Raw genomic sequence first — 20,918 nt, forward strand, 5'->3', positions numbered from 1 at the left:
AACGGCTCTGCGCCGGAAGCTCTGGAAGGAAGTCTGCAATCAACCGCCAAAGCCTCTAGTTAATGGCTGCCAGCATGGCATCCGCGTTGGCTTGACGAAGATGCAGTGAAGCGTTGGAATAAAGCTTCTTCCCGTACACCACCAAGATCATCTTCTACTTGCCTAGCAGTGCTGCTGACGAGGAGGCCGAGGACGACTGAGGCTTGGAGTAGAGTGATGCTGCAGCAATCACTGAAGAGTGTGGCTGAGGATGGGCCGACAGCAAGAGTGTATCCCCCTCCATTTGCCTGTACTTGACGTCCAGGCCTCGATTGACCGGTTGGACAGAGTGGGGTTTGAGCCACCCCTTTTTGGCCAAGTCGACAGCGTCCTTCTGTACAGGGATCCCAGTTCTAGCCGCGCGGCGTAGCGTGAGGACCTCAGCGAGCACCCCCTCTGCTGGTTGCTCAACTTCAGGTTGAGGGAGGCCCAAGTACTCTGCCAGCCCTGCAAGACGTTTGTGGAAAGCCTTGGCTGATGATGGTGTTTCGGGGTCCTTTTCCTCGTCCGTGTCCACCTGGGGGTCCGGATATTCCAGCCCTGGTGGAGGGGTGCTGGGAACCGACGGCTCGGGTGTGAAGACCGGAGCCCGGGGTTGCAGCAGAGGCTGGTATGGAACCACCTGCTGGGGGATGCACTGGGGCCTGCAGCGCTGGAGGCATTGGAGGGAGCATGTCCCTGATGGCTCCCAGAGGATGACCCCCATCTGAGGAAATCTCATGAGCCCGAGTACCTTTCAAAGAACCTGTCCTCACAGGCCGGAGGGGTGGTAGCTGATATTGAAGGGGTAGCGAGCGGCTGCTAGGGCCGTTGCATGCCCTGACTATAAGGACGCAACGGGAACTTGCCCTGTGAAAATGAAGGATAGGCTGTAGACCACGTACCTGGTTGACACCAGTCCCACCTTGACACTCGCTCCTCCACCTGCTCCCTTCCATGGTGCGGTATCGGTCCGGTGCCCATATTGTCTGGTGCTTCTGCCATCTTGTTGAGCTGCCTTCCACGTGTCGATGTCGTGTTGCTTGGCTCACTGGGCCCAGCCTCGTCCAGGACTCTTGAATGTGGATCATGAGGCCTCCCCTGCATCTCAGGTCGAGACCTGGTAGACGTTTCTCCCTCGGCAGAGGTGCCGGTAGTGACGCGTATAGGCGCCCCCTCGGACATGTTGCCGGTACAAGGGTGTGGCCCCTCGGGTGAAGACCCGGTAAAAGGACCTTCCAGTTCCTCAGCACTGTCACCGGAAGGATCTACTGACCCCTCGACCTGTCGGCCGGTAGCTGGATTAGCCTCGGTACTCGTGCTGGTATGAGAACCTGAGAGGTTCCTCCAGCTCGAGCGAGTCCTTGGGAAGGAGTCTCCCTTGCGGGGTGCACTGGAAAAGAGTGGCCCTACCTTGGGCCTGGATCGATGTTTGACAAAGTCCTTCAGGCCCTCTGGAGGTGACCTCAGGAAGAGCCCCCTCCACCTGGCTAGTCTGTTCTTCAGAGACCTCGAAGAAAGCGTGTTGCACGCAGTACAAGCTTGCCAGCCGTGGTCAGAGCCAAGGCAACAGAGCAAGAGGGCGTGGGGGTCTGAAGTAGGAAAGAGCCCTTTGCAGGCTGGACACCTGCTGAACCCTGTTGAAGTCGACATGCGCCGGGGAGGACCCTGACACCCGAGGACCGAGTACCTGAATGAAAAAGACAAAAAGACAGAAGAAGTATCAGCGCGTGGAATTACATGGCTGAAGCCAAACCAAGGAGCACTGGTGAATTCGGCCGGTTCCCGTCGATGCGGAAAAGGGGACTGAGGTGTGGCGCCGGAGGACAGAGTCAGGGCAGCGCATGCTCCCAGGGCCGTACCCTGACGCGCCTCTAAATTTAAAGGGGAAGAAGGTTTTTTCTGGTGAAAAAGGTTCTGTCTCCCGTCCGTAGGAAGGTACGTCCATGCAGTATGGAGTAAACGGGATGGGACATAAGAGTATGGTTGAGTCTCTGGCTTTAAGATTAACTATGACAAGTCACAGGGTCTAAACGTCTCTCTGCAACCACAGGAACTATCCCTGATTATTCGTTTGGCCCCGATAAAATGGTCCTGGGAATCTATTCCCTACTTAGGAGTACAACTTGCCTGTAGAATTTCCAAAGTGTACAGGAGCAACTTCCGACCACTTTTCCAGGAGTTTACGGAGGACCTCCCTAGATGCGGGAGACAAGAAATGTCTTGGTTTGGCAGAATTGCTGCTGTAAAGATGAATGTCATTCCTCGTCTACTCTACCTCTGTCTGGCATTATCAGTAAAGATCCCAGACTAAGAGCTTTGCACACTACAAGGGAAAATACTTAGGTTCATATGGGGCAATAAACGTGTGAGAATTATTATACTATTGAACAAGCGCATTCTGCGGTTGCACTTTCACAGCTCCATATATGGAGAAAAAGGTTCTATTGAAAGCCCCAGGTTTCCAGCTGTTGTCCATGACCAAAAACACACTATTACGCAGGAAGGGCTCTACGAAGATGGGGTGCTTCATTAGGTATGGGCCAGTTTACGCCGATCTGCAACAAGCCAGACTTCCTGCCAGGTACCGATGTAGGGGGGTTTGAGACCTGGCTGGCTGGGGGGCTCACTCATTTGCAGCAATTATTTAGAAATGGTGAACCGCTGACCTTTAAAGATTTTAAGACAACTTTCAGCATATCTGAAAGGGAAAAGGAAAGGTTTCACTATTCCCACGTGAGACACTTGGCTTCTCAACCTTAACTCAAAAATGTGTTCGACTAGATCGTTGATCACTTTTGAACTGAATATTCATGGGGGTGGGGGGGTGGGGGGGTGGGGTCTCCAAAGGCTGTGTCTCTCAGCTATACAAATTATTGGATATGGGTGATCGTATAGTGCGCCTTCCATATATAACTAAATGGGCAGAGGACATCAGGTAAACAATTGAGGAGAACGCCAGGTTGCGAATATGTACACGGATGCATAAGTCCTTTAAGTGTGTTACAGACAGGGAATGTATATATAAGCTTTGTTATCATTGGTACTTGACCCCAGAGAGACTACACCACATGTCAGCAGATTAATCAGTGGGCTGCTGGTGTGGTTATTCAGAAGTGGGGTCTTTCTATCACATGGTGTGGACATGTAAGAAGGTGGTTATATTCTGGAAGAAAGTGCTGTCAAAAATAAAGGACATCACAGTACTTTAGCTGCCTATGGACCCCCGGGTGGTGTTGTGTTGTTGGGGGGCACGGGCGATGGGGTGTGTCTACCTTAACGGGGCCTATAGCTACAGTAATAGGTCACCTACTCCTGGCAGCTAAGTTGACAATAGCCCGAAATTGGAAATCCGTAGAGGGCCCAGTGACCCAGATGTGGTGGGTAAATATGTGGGATATTCTGGTGGCTGATCAAATTACTGCCCTGTAGAAGGGGAGATACACCAAGTATGTTGCCATCTGGACACATTTCATTGAATTCGCTGACAAATATCCAGCTATCGTAGGTAAACCCCCATGCATGCAACAATTTTCAATGTTTTAAGTACGCCTGCTGGGGGGCTGGGACTAACTGTATGACCTTGGACTGTCTTGTTTTCTTGTACGGCAGAAATGCAACGCTGTATGCTGTAAATGACCTCTTGTATGCCTTGTCAATATGTTCTCGGAAATGTGATCAGTGTGTTCTTGTGTTGTCCCAAAGCGTGTTAAATAAATGTTTTTTGGAAAAAAAAGTCACTCAACAGGTAGCCAGTGTCATTACTATGCAAAGGTCACTGCAGATTATTTTAATTGCAAATTTTTCACTGAATGCTAAATAGGTATGGGTAAGGCAGTATGGGCTGGGGAGACAGAAGGGGACGGTGGGGGTGTAGTAGGGGTGTGGGAGGTTTAACACCACATTCTGTGGCAAAAATAATTGGTAAAACAAATTGCAGTAAAAGAATCTACATAAATAAATTTGAAAAAAACATTTGGAACCCCTTAACATAACAAATACGTGAGGAAGTCACTACTTTTTTTAAGCTCCCACTACAATGTGAATGTGGCAAGTACTGCAATCATTTGCATCTCTGCCCCACACCCTGAAATACTAGGTTTTCCATTCTAAACATAGGATGGGTTCTCCTTGGTTTTATGTAAAGACAAAAGTCTTTGGCTGAAACTAAATTTGTCTTGTTGCAATAGAGTCTCCCAACCGTGGGGTCCCTGCCCGGATAAGATATGATCGTTTATTTATATAGGGCTTACACACAATGGGCCTCATTACGCGTCCGGCGGTAACTGAGGCGGTAAAACTGGCTGGTTACCGCCGGACTTGTATTACCATTCCGCCTCCGTGATTCCCGGAATTACTGGTGCATTACAACCCCGGTGTCCCGGGAATTCCGGAGCCGGAATGGTGTAAATCCCCATTCCCATTGAGTCCTATAGGACTCAATGGGAACGGGGATCATGGAAACACCGGCACCATCTGGTGATGGTGCCAGTGTTTCCTCGTCCGCCTGCAGGCGGGAGGTGGTAAACCCGCCAGGTCAGACCTGGCGGGAACGCCACCTCCCGCCTGCAGGACTCAGGATCGGGCGGTCCGGAATTAACAGTGGCGGCGGGTTTACTGCCACTGTTATTTACGGACCGCCCGACCTGTAATGAGGCCCAATGTGTTTCAAAGCGCTTCAAGGCAAGGGAGGGAACAATGCAAAATACAATGACATTCTAAAAGGCCATGAACAGTAAGGATGTGAAATTAACTATCATACTCGGCCTGACAACATTTCAGATAGTGCAAGAGCTAAGACATAGATAAGGAAGTGAGGGGGATAGTGGGAAGGAAATGGAAACAGACAGGCGACTATCGTACCAGGACTGACGACATTTCTGGTAGAGCCGGGGAAAACAAAAGGTGAGGGAGAGGGGTGCAGAAAGGGAGGGGAGGAACAAAACAAGTGATTATCGTACTAGGCCTGACAACGTTTCTTTAGATAGGTCTGGAGGCGGGGGTGGGGAGGAGAGAGAGATGGCGCAGGGGGACAAGTAAGGGGATGGGGGAGGAGACAGACGAGGTTGCTATCATACTAGGTCGAGGGACAATTCTGATAGAGTAAGTGCATAGAAGAAAGTAAGGGGAAGAGATATGAAAAGGGAGAAAGGGAGAGGAGGAGAGAACAGAGTAAGCACTCAAAAAGAGTGGAGAAGCAAGAGGGGAGAGTGAATACCATTGCAGAAATCAGTAGTAACACATAATGTTGCAAGCCAGGATACAAGATGAAGATGGGAACAGCATGATTCAGGGCCACCATGAGTACAAGATGCAAAGGAAGTCCAGCACCAGAGTTGAGAAAGGGTGACGCACCGTGAATCAATGAAGTCCATAAAAGTCAAATCCAGCTTTGGCCACAAGACGGTGATGGGGAAACCAGAATTTATCAGGACAGACTCCTTCAGAAGTAGGCTTGAAGGGGGGAGCAGGGTAGAAGAATCAAGCAAAACAGGCAATACCTGTTTGCGAGAAGGGTGAGGGGCACAAGAGAACATCACAGGGGGACCAGAGGGGGTGGGGATGGCCTGTGGGGACAGAGGGAATAAATACATGTTGGTGCATGCTTACTTGCTGTCTGATTAGTGGGTCGGTCCCCGAGTTCTGGTCCGAACAGGTCCAAACAGGAATTGCCCTTTTCTTTGTCTGTCCTTCACTTCAGACACCCAGGGCGAGAGACGCCCTTGATCTAAGAGTTAAGAGCAGGAAGGAAGAGGCAGTGCTAAGAAGGTGGATGGTGCTTATGCCAGGTGACCCAGATCCACTTGAACCTGCTCCCCATCAGTAAAGGAAAAGAGGCTTGAGGGCTCCTTAAGTAGGGAAAAGAGCCGCAACCAGGAAGGCAACAGGTGGGCAGGGCTTGCTAATTGGGGAAAAGAGCGGCAACCTGGAAGGCACCATGTGGGCGGGTCTTAGGCCAACTGACCTAGATCCACTTGCACCTACTCCCCACGTGATGCTCAAATGCAACCCATCCCTAAATATTATAACATACACTCCCAGAGTTGTTTATTTCACAGAACTTCAACCTCAAAAGGGAAGCACTTACACATTTGTAAAACGCAGGTGCCAACCTTGAAGCTGCATTTCTGTGAGGTTCCAATACATCTGAACTTCAAAACTGCAATGTTCAGCCAGTGGGTCTGCATCACTGTTCTCATCCGAGGCTGTTCCTGGTATGGAAATTAAGGAAGAACTGCTTGCGTTTTTATCCCTTGAATGGCCCTCAAAGCACCAAACCATTAAGTAGCTCCCCCCACATTTTTCCCGCTCTTTTCTGAGCTCAGTTACTCACAGTCTAGGGGTTTAAGTGGCCCCAGACTTCTGTCCTGGTTCTTGATTCCTTTGTATACATTCTGTCTCTTCTTGTCTTGGCTTCTCTGGTTTTAAAGGCAACCTTTTCGGTGCCTGCATGATAGGCCCAGGCAAGAGAAAGGAGTTAGTGTGCAAGATTAAGCCCCAGAGTTTCCACCACGTTCTGGGCCACTTTAACTGGTTGGGAGGTTGAGTGCAGTATTTTATCTCTGCTCTCTACAAGGGAAACATGGCTCTACTCTCAAAAACGCTGACTGTCCTTTACCTTATCAAGAAGCCAAGACAATCTTATACCTAAGGGGATCTCTAGTTTCTCGTGCACTCCCCTTTTGTCTCCTCTACCACCTTTAAGCAGCTCCAAAACATGCTTGTCCCTCCTCCTCTCTTCACTTCCCCTCTCTCAGGCAAGGATTGTGTTTGCCCCTTCCTTTGTCTGGTCTAGCCTTTCGTGGGCATAGCATCTGCTTATTTTTCTCCTGTGGTAAAGCTCTGCTTCGTTTCTTCCCATCCTCTGGTTCTCCACAACCTCCTGACGTTTCTTACGCTCCTCCCCTTATTAATCATCTATTGTGCTCCTTCTCACTTTATAACTTCCCCTATTTGATATGAGTTCCTTCCTGACCCCCTCCTCCTCTTTGACATTCTAACCGCTCCAGATATTCCTTGAATGCACCTTCCCCAAATCCACCTTATTTGACAACTCTTCTTTGCTCCTTCCCTCTTACTCTGTCTCCTACTTTACCCAATCTCCTCTCCCTTACATCTTCACCTCATTTCTCCCCTTCTTTCTCCAGCCTTGTCCACTCTTCCACAGGTTCACCTCCTTCACTCTAAACCTTTCCCATACCTCCTTCTATGCTTGACTCTCCAGCCATTTGCACTGTTGCTGCACTGTCTCCAAACACCCACCTATTTCTCACATCACACAGCCTTGTATAAGAACCTAGACCAGTCTCTGCGGACCTCTCTTGCTCAACTTGGCGTAGGGATGGGATTCTGCATTTGGGAATATGACCGACTTTTTTCTACTACGTTGCGACTTTCCCACTGCTCCCCTGAACATTCACCTTTTGTACACAGGCCTAAAGATCAACCCCTTAAGTGGGATTGACAACAGTCCATGCATACACGGAAGAGGTTGAGTATGATGGGGCTCTGCGCTTTGGTGTCTTGCTCTGGCTTACCTACTCACGCATTGAACCGGCTACCAGGAGAACCTTGGATAGCACTAACTAGTGCACCCAATTTTGTCACATTCATCATTCTTTTTGTGCATTTCTGATTCTCAAACTCTCCATAATGCCCAATGAGAAGTCCTAACAATTCTGTCATGATGTCTAGAGGGACAACCACCTTGCGGATAGGGCCTCAGTTGAGCTATGCGGAGAGTAATGTGGCTATATCATGAGGATCCCTCAAAAGGAGCTGGTCATAATTTGCTTCATCTGATAAGGGCCTGCCATGCGTCCGGGGTGTGGTCTGGTAAGCTAAGAAATTCCTGTACCTACTCTAGGCCCAACATTGCTTAGTGTGGCGCAGGACCTGGTCCTTCTCACAATTCTTGCTGTTTATTGGGTTTGGAGGTAGTGGTGACAACCCCCAAAAATCCTGTGGTCTCTCCCAGGTCCCCATGTTAATCCCCTTGCAGCAGTCCACCTTTTTACCTTGGTTCCATGAAGGGGGCTCTGTTTCTGGGTTTTAAAATTCATTGTTGACTTTGGGCGAACCACACAACAAACTCACGCATGTCGGTTTTTAGTGTCAATTCACCTGTATGCATGTAACAAGGATACACTATTCTGGCAACAGCTGTTTTAGAAAGTTGAATTCTGATCATACTGTGGTCTGCGCTGACTGAGTTGAATAGCGCCATGATCGACTGCCCCTCCAGTTCCAAGAGCAGGTAGTAATTGCCTTTACGTTTCCCTTGGGCAAACATATCAGTCTCTCCTGGATTATCCATTTTGTCACAAAACTAGGGGGTCCAACCACCAGGTTCTTCTTCGCCCTCAAGTAATGCTGGCATACAATAACTAGTATTCATTGGCTCTGGCGGTGGATTGTTAAGACGGGTCTTGGCAATACGCTCTAAGATTCAACAGGTCTAACACTTCAATGGAAGATGCTGTGGAACCAGATATGGTAGGTTCTTGAGTTTAGGTGGGCTGGATGGACGAACCAAAGGACGTAAATGCAAATTAAGCTACTGGGCAGACCTAGGTGAGGTTGGCCAAAGTGGAGGCTGTGGTGGTTTTTTGACCATAGTTTCTGGGATCATTCTGGCTTGGATTGCCATCTCAGGCTTAGAGGTGGCAAGTTTACAAAATGATCCATGATTAGCTGTTCTTTTACCACCTCCAATGTAAAATTCCCAAGACATCTATCACATACGTATCTGATTCTGTACCCCATCTGCCATGGCATCTCTTGGGGTAGACATTGGCCAGTCTCGTTGTCATATCCCAGTCGCTCCAAGATTACATCTCTCAGGGCTTCTCAGGCAGTCTGCCCATCAGTGTTTAGAACTGGAAGGTTGCTTGCAGGTCAGCCCTGAGCAGGAGCATGGCGGCATTGGATCAGCATTCTTTTTCCCAGTTAGCTGCTTCTGCAATTGATTCGTAATTGGGAGGGAAAGCTTAAGGATCATTGACAGGCAAAAACCTTTGTAAAAGCACCACGGAAGAGACTGGGGTTTGGAGGGGTTGTGTGATAGCATATATAAGTGTCCCAACACCACTAGCTGCCTCTTTGCCAGTTTATGGAGAATGTTTGTCAATGTGGGCTCTCATCTGGCTTGTTCAATTTCCTCTCGTATCTCCAACGGTTCCATCACACCTTCTTCTGGTTCCATGCCATCAATATAAAATCTGCTATTTTTCTTCTATCCTGTCTAGACCTTTATCAGAAACTACAAATAGCCACCTGTGTCTAATGGACTTTGAGAACCGCCATGACCAAGAGACCCATGGGATAGGATTTGGCATGGACAATACAAAGGTGAGAAAAAGGAAGGAATTGCCCTTCCACCGGAGAGTTTATCTCCCAAAATGAAATGTGTCCCAGATCCAGTGGGCCAGTCTGAATAAGGCTAGCAGGGGGTCTCGTGACATTTGGGCAAATTCCCACTTCTGAGACCACTTGTCATGAAAACAAATGGTATCAACAACATTCACACACCTGTCAACACACATTTAAATATTTATTTAGTATAGTTGATAGATGCATTCAGATAGAGTGCAGAAAATATACACAGCCCTTCTCTGAGCCGCAGCGCTTTCCTCCCACTACTACAGGACATTCTGTGGGTTTCTGTAACGCTCACCTGATTCCCACGGAGGCGCCGGTCTTGGCAGGGTGGTAACTGTATCTTGAAAAGTGCAGGACTCGATTGGCTTCCGGGGCTGGGCCTCTTCGCACTGTGTGTCTAACTCGAAGAGTAAGATGTCTGCAGGTGAAAGAATATGGGGTTAATGACCTGGGATTGTCGGGTGTCTCTCTCTCTCTCCCCCTCTCACTTTTCCGTGGAGCCCCAAGGTCAACGTGCTCACCTTAGATAGGTGAATGCTGGACTCTCCATCTGCGTCTGGTGCAGGGTGCCGTTACCAGTTCCTTCACTGGGTTGAAACGTAGGCCTCTTGACTTCAGAGGATTGCTAACCGTCGTTAACTGCACGAACGGTGAGTTTCCGGGCACCTTTAATGTCCTTACAGTCTTTAGGTGCGTGGGCACGTTAGTATGGAATAGGGCTCTGTATAATGTTCTTTTCTAATGGTACCTTTTGTCTTGCAGGGCTCTTGAAGCGGAAGATGGTGGTTTGAAGAGAGCTGGAGTTCGAGCCAGCGCATAGGAATGAAGCGCTTGGAAGTGCGTAAGTAAGTGCCTGTTGCCTGCTTTCGAAATGCACTCTAACTGTCTCTTTTCTTTTGCAGGTATGAGTTCGGATGCTGAAGAGACGCTGGAAAACGCCGGAGTATTTGCAGGCGCCTAATTGTGTAGGGCGCGATGGCGCGTGAGTAAATAGCCTGCCTAATGTGTCTCCTTTTCTCTTTCAGGTGCAGGAATGCAGCGTTGAAGAAAACCGGAATTCGAGGGGTGCCGGTAAGTAAATTCCCCACAGGAATAATTATGCTTTTGTCTTCACAGGCTTTTATAATGGCGGAGGAGCAGCGCTAAGAGTTGGTAACTGCCGATGGATCAGGTGAGGAAAGAGCTGTGAGTGAAGGTTGCCGTGCTAACCTGTTGTTTCTTTGTCTTTGCAGGTGCTTCTGAAGGCTGGTTGTTCTCACAGGTTCAGGATCGGAAGAAAGAAGACTGGAACAGACACAGTGAGCGTTCTGCTGCAGATGCAGAATAACGCGAAGCACGTTGCATCAATCGGGTGTGGTTTAAATAGCCTTGGAGTGATGAGGCGTCTTCCTCCACTGCCTCGCCCAGGTAAGAAAAGAGTTCCTGTTCTAGAAGAGTTCCAGTGTTGTATCCAGGGAGTGGAGCCTGCCCCACCCAGGTAAGAAACTAGTCCCGGCTCGCAGAGGATTCCCATATGGCTGGTAAGTAAGCAGCATGGTCTGCTGCAGGTAAGTCCACCCAAGCATCTTTATACATGTTATGAGCCCGGCGCTTCCCGTGCCGGGACCAGTGATTTTGATGAGCCTGGTGCCACCGGCGCCAGGACAAGGTCCAAAAGGTCCCAGTGGGGACCGGCTGGTGCCTAGGATGAAGGTTAGGGGCCTGCTTCCAAGGACGTTGGGCTGGTCCTAGCCCCTTGGAAGCAGTGATCATGACAGCACCCCCCCGCTCAAGGCCCCTCCATAGCGCGTCTTCTCTGGGGGTTTTGGCTTGTCGGGGTGATTTAGATGGAATTTCTTGACCAGACGAGGTGCATGGACATGTTCTGAGGGTTCCCAAGACCTTTCCTGGGGGCCGTATCCTTTCCAATCAACCAGGTAGTATAACTTAGATTTGGAGATTTTGGAGTCTAGGATGTTCTTTACTTCGAACTCAAGTTCTCCATCCACTAGAACAGGTTCTGGGAGTTTGGTCAATCGGGTTTCTGGTTGTACTGGTTTTAGTAGGGAGACATGGAATACTGGATGTATTTTCATATGAGAAGGCAATTCCAATTTGACAGCCACCGGATTAATTATGGCAGAGATGAGATAGGGTCCTAGGTATCTCGGGATAAAAGTGCAGGGTCCTTTTAGAGGCAGGTGCTTAGTGGATAACCAGACCTGATCTCCCACAGAGTAGTGAGGGGCCTCTTTACGGTGTTGATCCACTCCTTTTTTGTATAGTGCTTTAGCTCTTTGCCGATGGGCAGTGGCTTCTTTAAAAGCATGAGTGATCACCGAGTGCAAGTGATCCACAGCAGGTGTTTTGAGTTTTTGGGGAGGATACAGGTTAGAGGTCCTAGGATGGGTTCCGTATAACAGGAAGAAGGGAGTCTTCCCGGTTCCAGAATGGATCGAATTGTTATAAGCGTATTCAGCGATCCAAAGGATATCCTTCCAAGGGTTTTCAGTTTGTTGGAGCATGCAACCTAAATATTGCTCCAGAGTTTGATTTGTCCTCTCGGTTTGTCCGTCAGTTTGGGGATGGTGACTAGTTGAAAGTCTCACATCAATCTGGGCTAAGCGACAGCAACTTCGCCAAAAGTGGGAGATGAATTGACTTCCTCTATCGGAGACCAAAACCGAGGGGAAACCGTGTAACCGAATAATGTTTTCTAGGAATTCTCGGGCTAACACTGAAGCTGAAGGTAGGCCCTTTAGGGGAATGAAGTGAGCCATCTTGGAGAATAGATCCACGACTACTAAAATGGTATTATACCCTGAGCACGGAGGTAAGTCAGTGATGAAATCCATGGACAGGGTATGCCATGGACAGGGAGGGATGTCAAGCAGGTGTAAGAGGCCGGCTGGTTTCTCCTTCTGGCTTTTATTCTGAGCACACACACCGCAGGAGATTACAAAGTCTCTAATGTCCTTCTTCCATGATGGCCACCAGAAATGTCTTTTTACCTTTTCCATGGTTTTGGTAATGCCAGGGTGACCCTCCATTAATGAGTCGTGATAACAGGAGATTACCTGTTTTTGTATTTTCTCACAGGGCAAGTACAATCGTCCTCGGAAATATGGTAGGTCTTGATCCACTGAGAAGTCCTTCCCCTTGAGTTGCCAGTCCTGTAATTCTGCCGGAGTTAGGAGTGATTTGACCGTTGTCTCGGTGTCTTCAAGGGATTGAGCGCTGACCAAGCCCAAAACTCTTTGTTCAGGGATTATGGGTATTGGTTCAGGATTGGTCAAGTGTTCATCTATTCCCATCCGGGAGAGGGCATCTGCTTTTCCGTTTTTACTGCCTGGTCGATAAGTAATTATAAAGTCAAACTCAGCCAAAAACAGAGCCCAGCGGAGCTGCCTGGAAGACTGAGCTTTGGCCGTCTTCAGATATTGTAAGTTGCAGTGATCTGTCATTACTGTGACTGTGTGTCTGGCTCCCAAAAGGTAATGCCGCCAGGCCTTAAAGGCCGATCTGATAGCTAGAAGTTCCTTGTCTGTAATAGTATAGTTGATCTCGGGAGCCGAGAATTTGCAGGACCAAAAGGCTACAGGATGTAATTGGTGTGTAACTGGATCCCTTTGTGATAAAACTGCCCCATAGCAAGACTAGAAGCATCTGTTTCAACGATGTAGGGGAGTTCTGGGCGGGGATGTTTCAGAACAGGTGCAGAGATGAATTTAGCTTTTAAGTCTTGGAAAGCTTGTTCCGCCTCTGTAGACCACTCAAAACGTTTGTTTTTCTTTAACAGAGCGGTGATGGGCTGGACTATTCGAGAGAATTCGGGAATGAACCTGCGGTAAAAGTTAGCGAAGCCTAACATGCTTTGAACTCCTTTTACAGAGGTTGGTGAAGGCCACTTGATGATTGCATCGACCTTTTTTGAATCCATATGGACTCCGTTAGGCGACAGTATGAATCCCAGGAATTCAACTTCAGTTACGTTGAAAACGCATTTTTCAAGCTTAGCAAAAAGGTTATGTTGACGCAATCTCTCGAGGACCTCTTTAACGTGTTTCCGATGTTCCTCTTCAGATGATGAATAGACGAGGATGTCGTCAATATAGACAACTACACACACATCTATGAGTTCTCTGAGGACGTCATTCATAAAATACTGGAAGGCGGCCGGAGCGTTGCATAGTCCAAAGGGCATAACTTGATATTCAAACAGCCCATGCTTGGTGCGGAAGGCCGTCTTCCATTCATCGCCCTCTTTTACTCGTACCAAGTGGTAGGCTCCTCTGAGATCCAACTTTGTATATATACATGCGTTTTTGACTTGGTCCAGGAGTTCAGGGATCAAAGGCAACGGGTATCTGTTTTTAACGGTGATTTGGTTCAGGGCGCGGTAATCTATACAAGTTCTAAGGTCTCCTTCTTTTTCGGAACGAAGAACAAAGCCGAAGAAGCTGGAGATTTTGAAGGACGGATAAACCCGTTAGCTAGGTATTGTCCAGATATTGTCTGAGGTGGAGATTCTCTGGCTCGGTGAGGGCATAAATCCTACTGCAAGGAGGAGTAGATCCGGGTATCAGGTCTATTTGACAGTCGTAAGACCTATGAGGAGGCAGGGAGTTAGCTTGGTCCTTCTGAAAGACGTCTTGGAATTCCTGGTATTCAGGAGGTAGTTGGGGAACCTCAGAAGAGATTGCTGCCAGTGAAACGTCGGGCCGAGGATAACAAGTGGGGATACATTCTGGAAACTGAACCGTCTTTGCTCGCCAATCGATCTGAGGATTGTGCTTCTCTAACCAAGGAATTCCTAGAATGATCTGGAACTGAGGGGCCTTGATCACATCGAACACGATTTTCTCCCGGTGTCCATCTTGGCTCACTAACGTCACTTCCTGGGTGGCGTGAGTTACTGGTCCGGAGACTATCTCCGTGCCATCCACTGTAGTAATGACGTTTTTAACTGCCTTAGGACAAAGAGGTAGATTCATCCTTGATACCATTTCACAGTCCACATAATTGCCGATTGCTCCGCTGTCGATGTAAGCTTCAATTGCATGCAAACGATCCGGACGTTCAGGGAAAATGAGGACCATAGGCACCACGAAATGCGAGGTCACGGAACAGATTTTAACGCTCGGCAAGAGGACCTCTACACTTGTCGGGCTAGGCCGTTTCCCTGCTCAGAATTTGTGGTACAGGTAACTGCAGCTCCTACAGCCTTCTTAGCTGGTTTCACTGGACAGTCTCGAAGAAAGTGCCCCGAGTGTCCGCAATAGAGGCATAATTGCAGCTGTCTTCTCCTTTCTCGCTCTTTTTGGGTTAATGGTCCTTTCATGCCCCCTATTTGCATGGGTTCCACGGTGTCAACTCCCCTAGCTGAGGTCTGCGGTTTAGAAAACACTCGGGTATCAAATTTGGAACGATCAGCCTTCCTGTTCTGTAATCTGTGGTCCACTTGAACAACTAGGTCAATATAGTCTGAGCAGTCTTGTGGAGGATTCACAACTTGAGCTAACACATCCTTGAGCTCTCCACGCAGGCCTCTGTAGAAAAGCGTAATTCTCTTATCCTCAGGCCATTGAGTTTCCACTATAAGTCTGTTGAATGATGCGATGTAAGTCAAGAGGTCTTGATTACCCTGTCGTAATGAAAGGAGTTCATTGTCCAAGGCCTGCCCTTGTGAATGTTTTGCGAACAGTTTCTCCTTGCTGGACTGGAAAGCCTGGAAATTATGAAGAACCGGATCATCCTGAGTGACTAAAGGGATCGACCAATCTGCGGCACTGCCACTGAGATAAGAAAGCACGAAGGCCACCTTGGCCTGATCTGTTGGGAAGGCAGCTGGCCTACATAAGAAGTGTAAGCGGCACTGGTTAATGAACACTGCAAATCTCTTTGGGTCACCAGAAAAGCGTTCGGGTGGAGCCAAGGGCACATTACCGGGTAGATTGATTTGCACTGAGTTTGTGGAGGATGCTGAAGGATAGTTTCCTCCTGAAGCGGGCAAAGGTGTTTGTCCTGCCTGCGTTTGTAGCAATTGCCTAGCGAGGTCATCTGTTCGCTCCTTGGATATAATCAGCTCTCTTCTTAGAGCGTTCGTTTCCTGACGAGCTGCATGTACTTCCGCTCTTAGTTCCCCAAGTAACTGGGCCAATTGATCGGTATCTGAGGTTTCCATTGCGCCTGGGTAGGAGTTTTGCGGTGGGCTTCGCGTTCTGTAACGCTCACCTGAACCCCACGGAGGTGCCGGTCTTGGCAGGGTGGTAACTGTATCTGTATCTTGAAAAGTGAAGTGCAGGACTCGATTGGCTTCCGGGGCTGGGCCTCTTCGCACTGTGTGTCTAACTCGAAGAGTAAGATGTCTGCAGGTGAAAGAATATGGGGTTAATGACCTGGGATTGTCGGGTGTCTCTCTCTCTCTCCCCCTCTCACTTTTCCGTGGAGCCCCAAGGTCAACGTGCTCACTTTAGATAGGTGAATGCTGGACTCTCCATCTGCGTCTGGTGCAGGGTGCCGTTACCAGTTCCTTCACTGGGTTGAAACGTAGGCCTCTTGACTTCAGAGGATTGCTAACCATCGTTAACTGCACGAACGGTGAGTTTCCGGGCACCTTTAATGTCCTTACAGTCTTTAGGTGCGTGGGCACGTTAGTATGGAATAGGGCTCTGTGTAATGTTCTTTTCTAATGGTACCTTTTGTCTTGCAGGGCTCTTGAGGCGGAAGATGGTGGTTTGAAGAGAGCCGGAGTTCGAGCCAGCGCATAGGAATGAAGCGCTTGGAAGTGCGTAAGTAAGTGCCTGTTGCCTGCTTTCGAAATGCACTCTCTTTTCTTTTGCAGGTATGAGTTCGGATGCTGAAGAGACGCTGGAAAACGCCAGAGTATTTGCAGGCGCCTAATTGTGGAGGGCGCGATGGCGCGTGAGCAAATAGCCTGCCTAATGTCTCTCCTTTTCTCTTTCAGGTGCAGGAATGCAGCGTTGAAGAAAACCGGAATTCGAGGGGTGCCGGTAAGTAAATTCCCCACAGGAATAATTATGCTTTTGTCTTCACAGGCTTTTATAATGGCGGAGGAGCAGCGCGAAGAGTTGGTAACTGCCGATGGATCAGGTGAGGAAAGCGCTGCGAGTGAAGGTTGCCGTGCTAACCTGTTGTTTCTTTGTCTTTGCAGGTGCTTCTGAAGGCTGGTTGTTCTCACAGGTTCAGGATCGGAAGAAAGAAGACTGGAACAGACACGGTGAGCGTTCTGCTGCAGATGCAGAATAACGCGAAGCACGTTGCATCAATCGGGTGTGGTTTAAATAGCCTTGGAGTGATGAGGCGTCTTCCTCCACTGCCTCGCCCAGGTAAGAAAAGAGTTCCTGTTCTAGAAGAGTTCCAGTGTTGTATCCAGGGAGTGGAGCCTGCCCCACCCAGGTAAGAAACTAGTCCCGGCTTGCAGAGGATTCCCATATGGCTGGTAAGTAAGCAGCATGGTCTGCTGCAGTTAAGTCCACCCAAGCATCTTTATACATGTTATGAGCCCGGCGCTTCCCGTGCAGGGACCAGTGATTTTGATGAGCCTGGTGCCACCGGCGCCAGGACAAGGTCCAAAAGGTCCCACTGGGGACCGGCTGGTGCCTAGGATGAAGGTTAGGGGCCTGCTTCCAAGGACGTTGGGCTGGTCCTAGCCCCTTGGAAGCAGTGATCATGACAGTTTGTAGTTTCTGGGTCTCAAGCAATTTGTATGCTTTTCCCCTTCTGGGTTTAGCAAAAGACAAGGCAAAATAAACATAAGATGGCTTCACCATTGTATCTAATAAATCCAAAGTCTTTGGATAAAACAAAAATTCTCTTGATGCAACACTAAGACACATGCTGGGATCCATTCCTGAAATGTATCAATCCCTCTCAGTCTGGCGGTTTAGGTGGCCCCACTCTTCTATCTTGGTTCCAGTGAAACAATATCAATACAAACCTACTGTTGCCCATTGTAGTACTACCTCTGTGAATCTGATCCTCTCCTGATGTGGGGTAAAATAGTTGTCTACAGAGTAATGCCTCCCTACTTGACATCTTGTTGTACCCATCACAGTTTGCCTATCCCTCGAAATTTGCCTGTGGACCCCTGTGTGTTCCTCGTAGACGTGTACCTGAAAGGAAGTATGTTCCAATAGGCATATTAAAACCAGGTACTTACAAAAAAAGTCCATATTCGTTAAGCCAAGAAAGGACTAGGCAAAATTCATAAAAGGATCAACACAAAGACAAGGAACACATTTTTGTAAAGTGCTTAAATTGCCTTTTTGGTGATGACAACTAAAATATCCTGATAACATTTACTTGGCCTTGTTAGTGTCTCTAAATATATTCAGGAATAAGTTAAACGTTCTGAACATTTCAAATAATGTATAGAACCTACATTATTTGCTGCTATGCATGATCCTGATCACTATTAAAAAAGAAATCCCTAACCTGGTTTGGATTTACGTGTTAATTCAGACAAGTATCAAATTGTTTATCGTTACATTTTCTTGGTCATTTCAATTATTTAAATCTACTTCAACAATTCATAAGCATGGTATGCTTGAATCAAACTTTCTACACAGGTTGGAGGCCAGATGTAAAAAAGGATTGTATCTTTGCAAAGATGAAAAGTCTGCACAGGTGCTAAGACCATCTGATCTGAATAGAATACGGGGTGTCAATAATTAGTGAATCATTATCTCATTGTGGTCCAAGTAGGAATGTGCCCCGGAGCCAGCAGGGTGGAATGAAAGGAATACCATTTAATTTGGCAATACAAATCTGTTTTTAATACAGCTCCCAAAAGCTGGAGGAACCCAACATGAAACACTATATAAGAACGCACATTATTAATATTGGTGTTATTATTAATGGTTTTCAGTAAACAGCAAATGTAAATATTTTGTGGCAGGTTATTTCCAATACACCAGCTTGAGCTGGTAACGGCTATGAAGAAAAAAGTACACCATTCTTCTTTCCAACCCACGCGTCGCTATTGGACCACTACTTGCTCCCACAATGAGTGTTTAAAAATCTGTTTCTAACTTTGTAACTGATTTCCCTTCTGTTTAAATGACAGAGGCCTCAATGTCAGGCACATTGAGAAATGTAAAGGACTGCCTGAGGTGTATAGTCCCATGCAGCACTTTGTCTATATATACGAAGTTGTGTGCAATGTGGGGGAGGTCGAGCAATGAGATATGGGACCATGACAGTGTTTCAAACAAGATGTTTTATTAATATAATTTTCAAGGGACTAGGGGAGTTTCTACAGTATCACCCCTTTACTGCGCACACCATTACTGCGCATCCCAAAATGTCAATTTTAAATCCCCATTCCACCGTATATATATGCGAGGGGGTGAGGTAAATCAATAATAAATGTGGGGCATGGTGGGGGCTGCAGGGGCCTCCCCGGTATATATATGCAGTGAAATGGGGTAAAACAAAAAAGAATTGGACATTTTGGTGAGGTGCAGTAAAAAATCTGCAGTTATCACATAGATCCAGTTTCTACAACAACTGAAAAGGCTGTTTTACTTGAAACAGTGTTAGGAATTGAGTTACATAAAGTGGGGTATTCTTCAATGGCAATCCACAGAACATAAAGGTCCTAACCTCCTGGCTAGTCCCCAAGCTAAAACATCAATGTACCAAAGCTGGGCTAACACAAGAGTTCACAAACCCTATTGTACAGAGTTTGTTTCCAGTTTCAAACATAAAAGAAAGATGCTTCTTCTGGGCAGGCTCTTCCATGGTGTGCCTTAGAAAAAAATTCATTTTCACTGTAATCTCGTAGTTGTGTCCTATCAAGGGAATACTCAAAATTGTATGCAAAGTAAAATTAACAGCAACACTATATAAAAGACATTATAATAGACAATCAATGAAATGAACAGCAACAACAGCAACAAACACAATGTGCCTCATTATAAGTGTGCCGGTCGGTAACAACAGTGCCGGCAAACCTACCAGCACCGTTGTTACAGGACCGGCACACTACAGGTCTGCTTGCCGGAGTTGCTGTGCCCGGCAGGTGAGACCCTGCAGGGCACAGCGGCCACGGTAAGCAGACCTACACCCAATAACTTCAGTGTTTCCCATTCCCATTGAGTCCTATCAGACTCTAATGGGAATGGGGATTAACATTTACAAGTCTGGGGATTAACATATTGCAAGTCCGGCGGCAGCATGCAGGTTTTACTGGCACAGCTACCGCCGGACTTGTAATGAGGCCCAATTAATTAATCTAATTAATCCTCGTAGGTTATAACATTTATAAATTCATAAAATCATTCATAGGATTCGTTGGAGTCTTTCTTAAGTGACAAGAGCGCACAGGTGAGGTTGGACAATGAAGGAAGGGCTAAAAAACCCATTCCCATAAACAGGGGAGCTAAAAAAGGGTGCGTAGTGGGGCTCCTATTATTTAACCTCTACCTAGTTGACCTCCTTTCCCGCCTACTTGGTAAAACAAACTGCCCACCTAGGATAGGTGATCAGCCTATCGTGGGCATGCTGTATGGGGGCGATTTGGTCCTGTTCGAACAGACTTACACCGGCACGAAGAACATGCTAAACGAACTTGCAGTCTATGCTCAGCAACATGGTCTGACCATAAATCTGGAGAAGACTAGCATAATATTGGTTTCCAGGAAAAAGGTTAACGGGACAAGGATGAACACCACCCTTGGATCCATCGATTATGTTCAGTCCTACCCTTATTTGGGATTAGAGACAAACGGTACTGCTGATTATAGTCACATAATCAATAACAAAAGCAGAAGAGCAATGCAATTGACGTTTCAAGCCTGCAAGTATGCCAAAAGCTGTGCCCGACACTCTACAACTGGTATCATTATGTTGTATAGGCAGTGCTTTGTACCTGCAACATTACACGGCCTTGAGGCCCTTACTATGCAGGTCTACTCTTGGCTGAATAAACTAGAGGGCTCTTTTTTTGGTGCTCGGTCCTGGGTTTGGGCCCCTCATGTTGTATGGAATACATACGCCTAGAATTAGGGCTAACCTCACTGAGGGGATTGGCAATCCGTGCCAAACCCTGCCTGTATTTAAAGTCCTTATCTGGCATTGTCTGTAAATTACTGGCAGCCCTGGGTCAGAGCTATGACGCAGAAGCTGTATTCAGGGGTTCCAATTATAAGACACTGAACAAAGCCCTTTTTGGCTGAGGTTACCTGGATCCCAGACTTCAGCAAAGGTACAATTTAACAAGTGGGAATGGTGTAATAACTATGCCCATCATTCGAAATTAAAGGGATATCAAGCTGTGTCCCACGTGATGCATCGCTATAGGAGGACCCAGCCTTACTTGTTATTGTGCCCAGACCCAGCAGGAAGATCATTTTTACTGCAGCTACGCACAAACCAACTTCCAGTACTGGCTGTCCAAGGACCACAGATGGGCTTAGTGGTTGAGGGATGGTTTTGTCACATCTGCAGGCCTTCAGACAAAGCTGAAACCGCTAGGCACGTGTTGACCCAGTGTGTGCAAATGGGCTCCATATATA

The 20,918-nt window shown here is 47.6% G+C and overlaps 1 protein-coding gene across 3 annotated transcripts in view; it reads right to left on the reverse strand.

Moving 5' to 3' along the window:
- Positions 1 to 20,918, reverse strand: part of OSBPL6 (oxysterol binding protein like 6) — a 3,803,429-nt gene that overhangs the window by 48,933 nt on the left and 3,733,578 nt on the right. The window lies entirely within an intron of this gene.

This window comes from Ambystoma mexicanum, chromosome 9 (assembly GCF_040938575.1).
Source record: "Ambystoma mexicanum isolate Mex_15411 chromosome 9, UKY_AmexF1_1, whole genome shotgun sequence".
Classification (NCBI taxonomy): Eukaryota; Metazoa; Chordata; class Amphibia; order Caudata; family Ambystomatidae; genus Ambystoma; species Ambystoma mexicanum.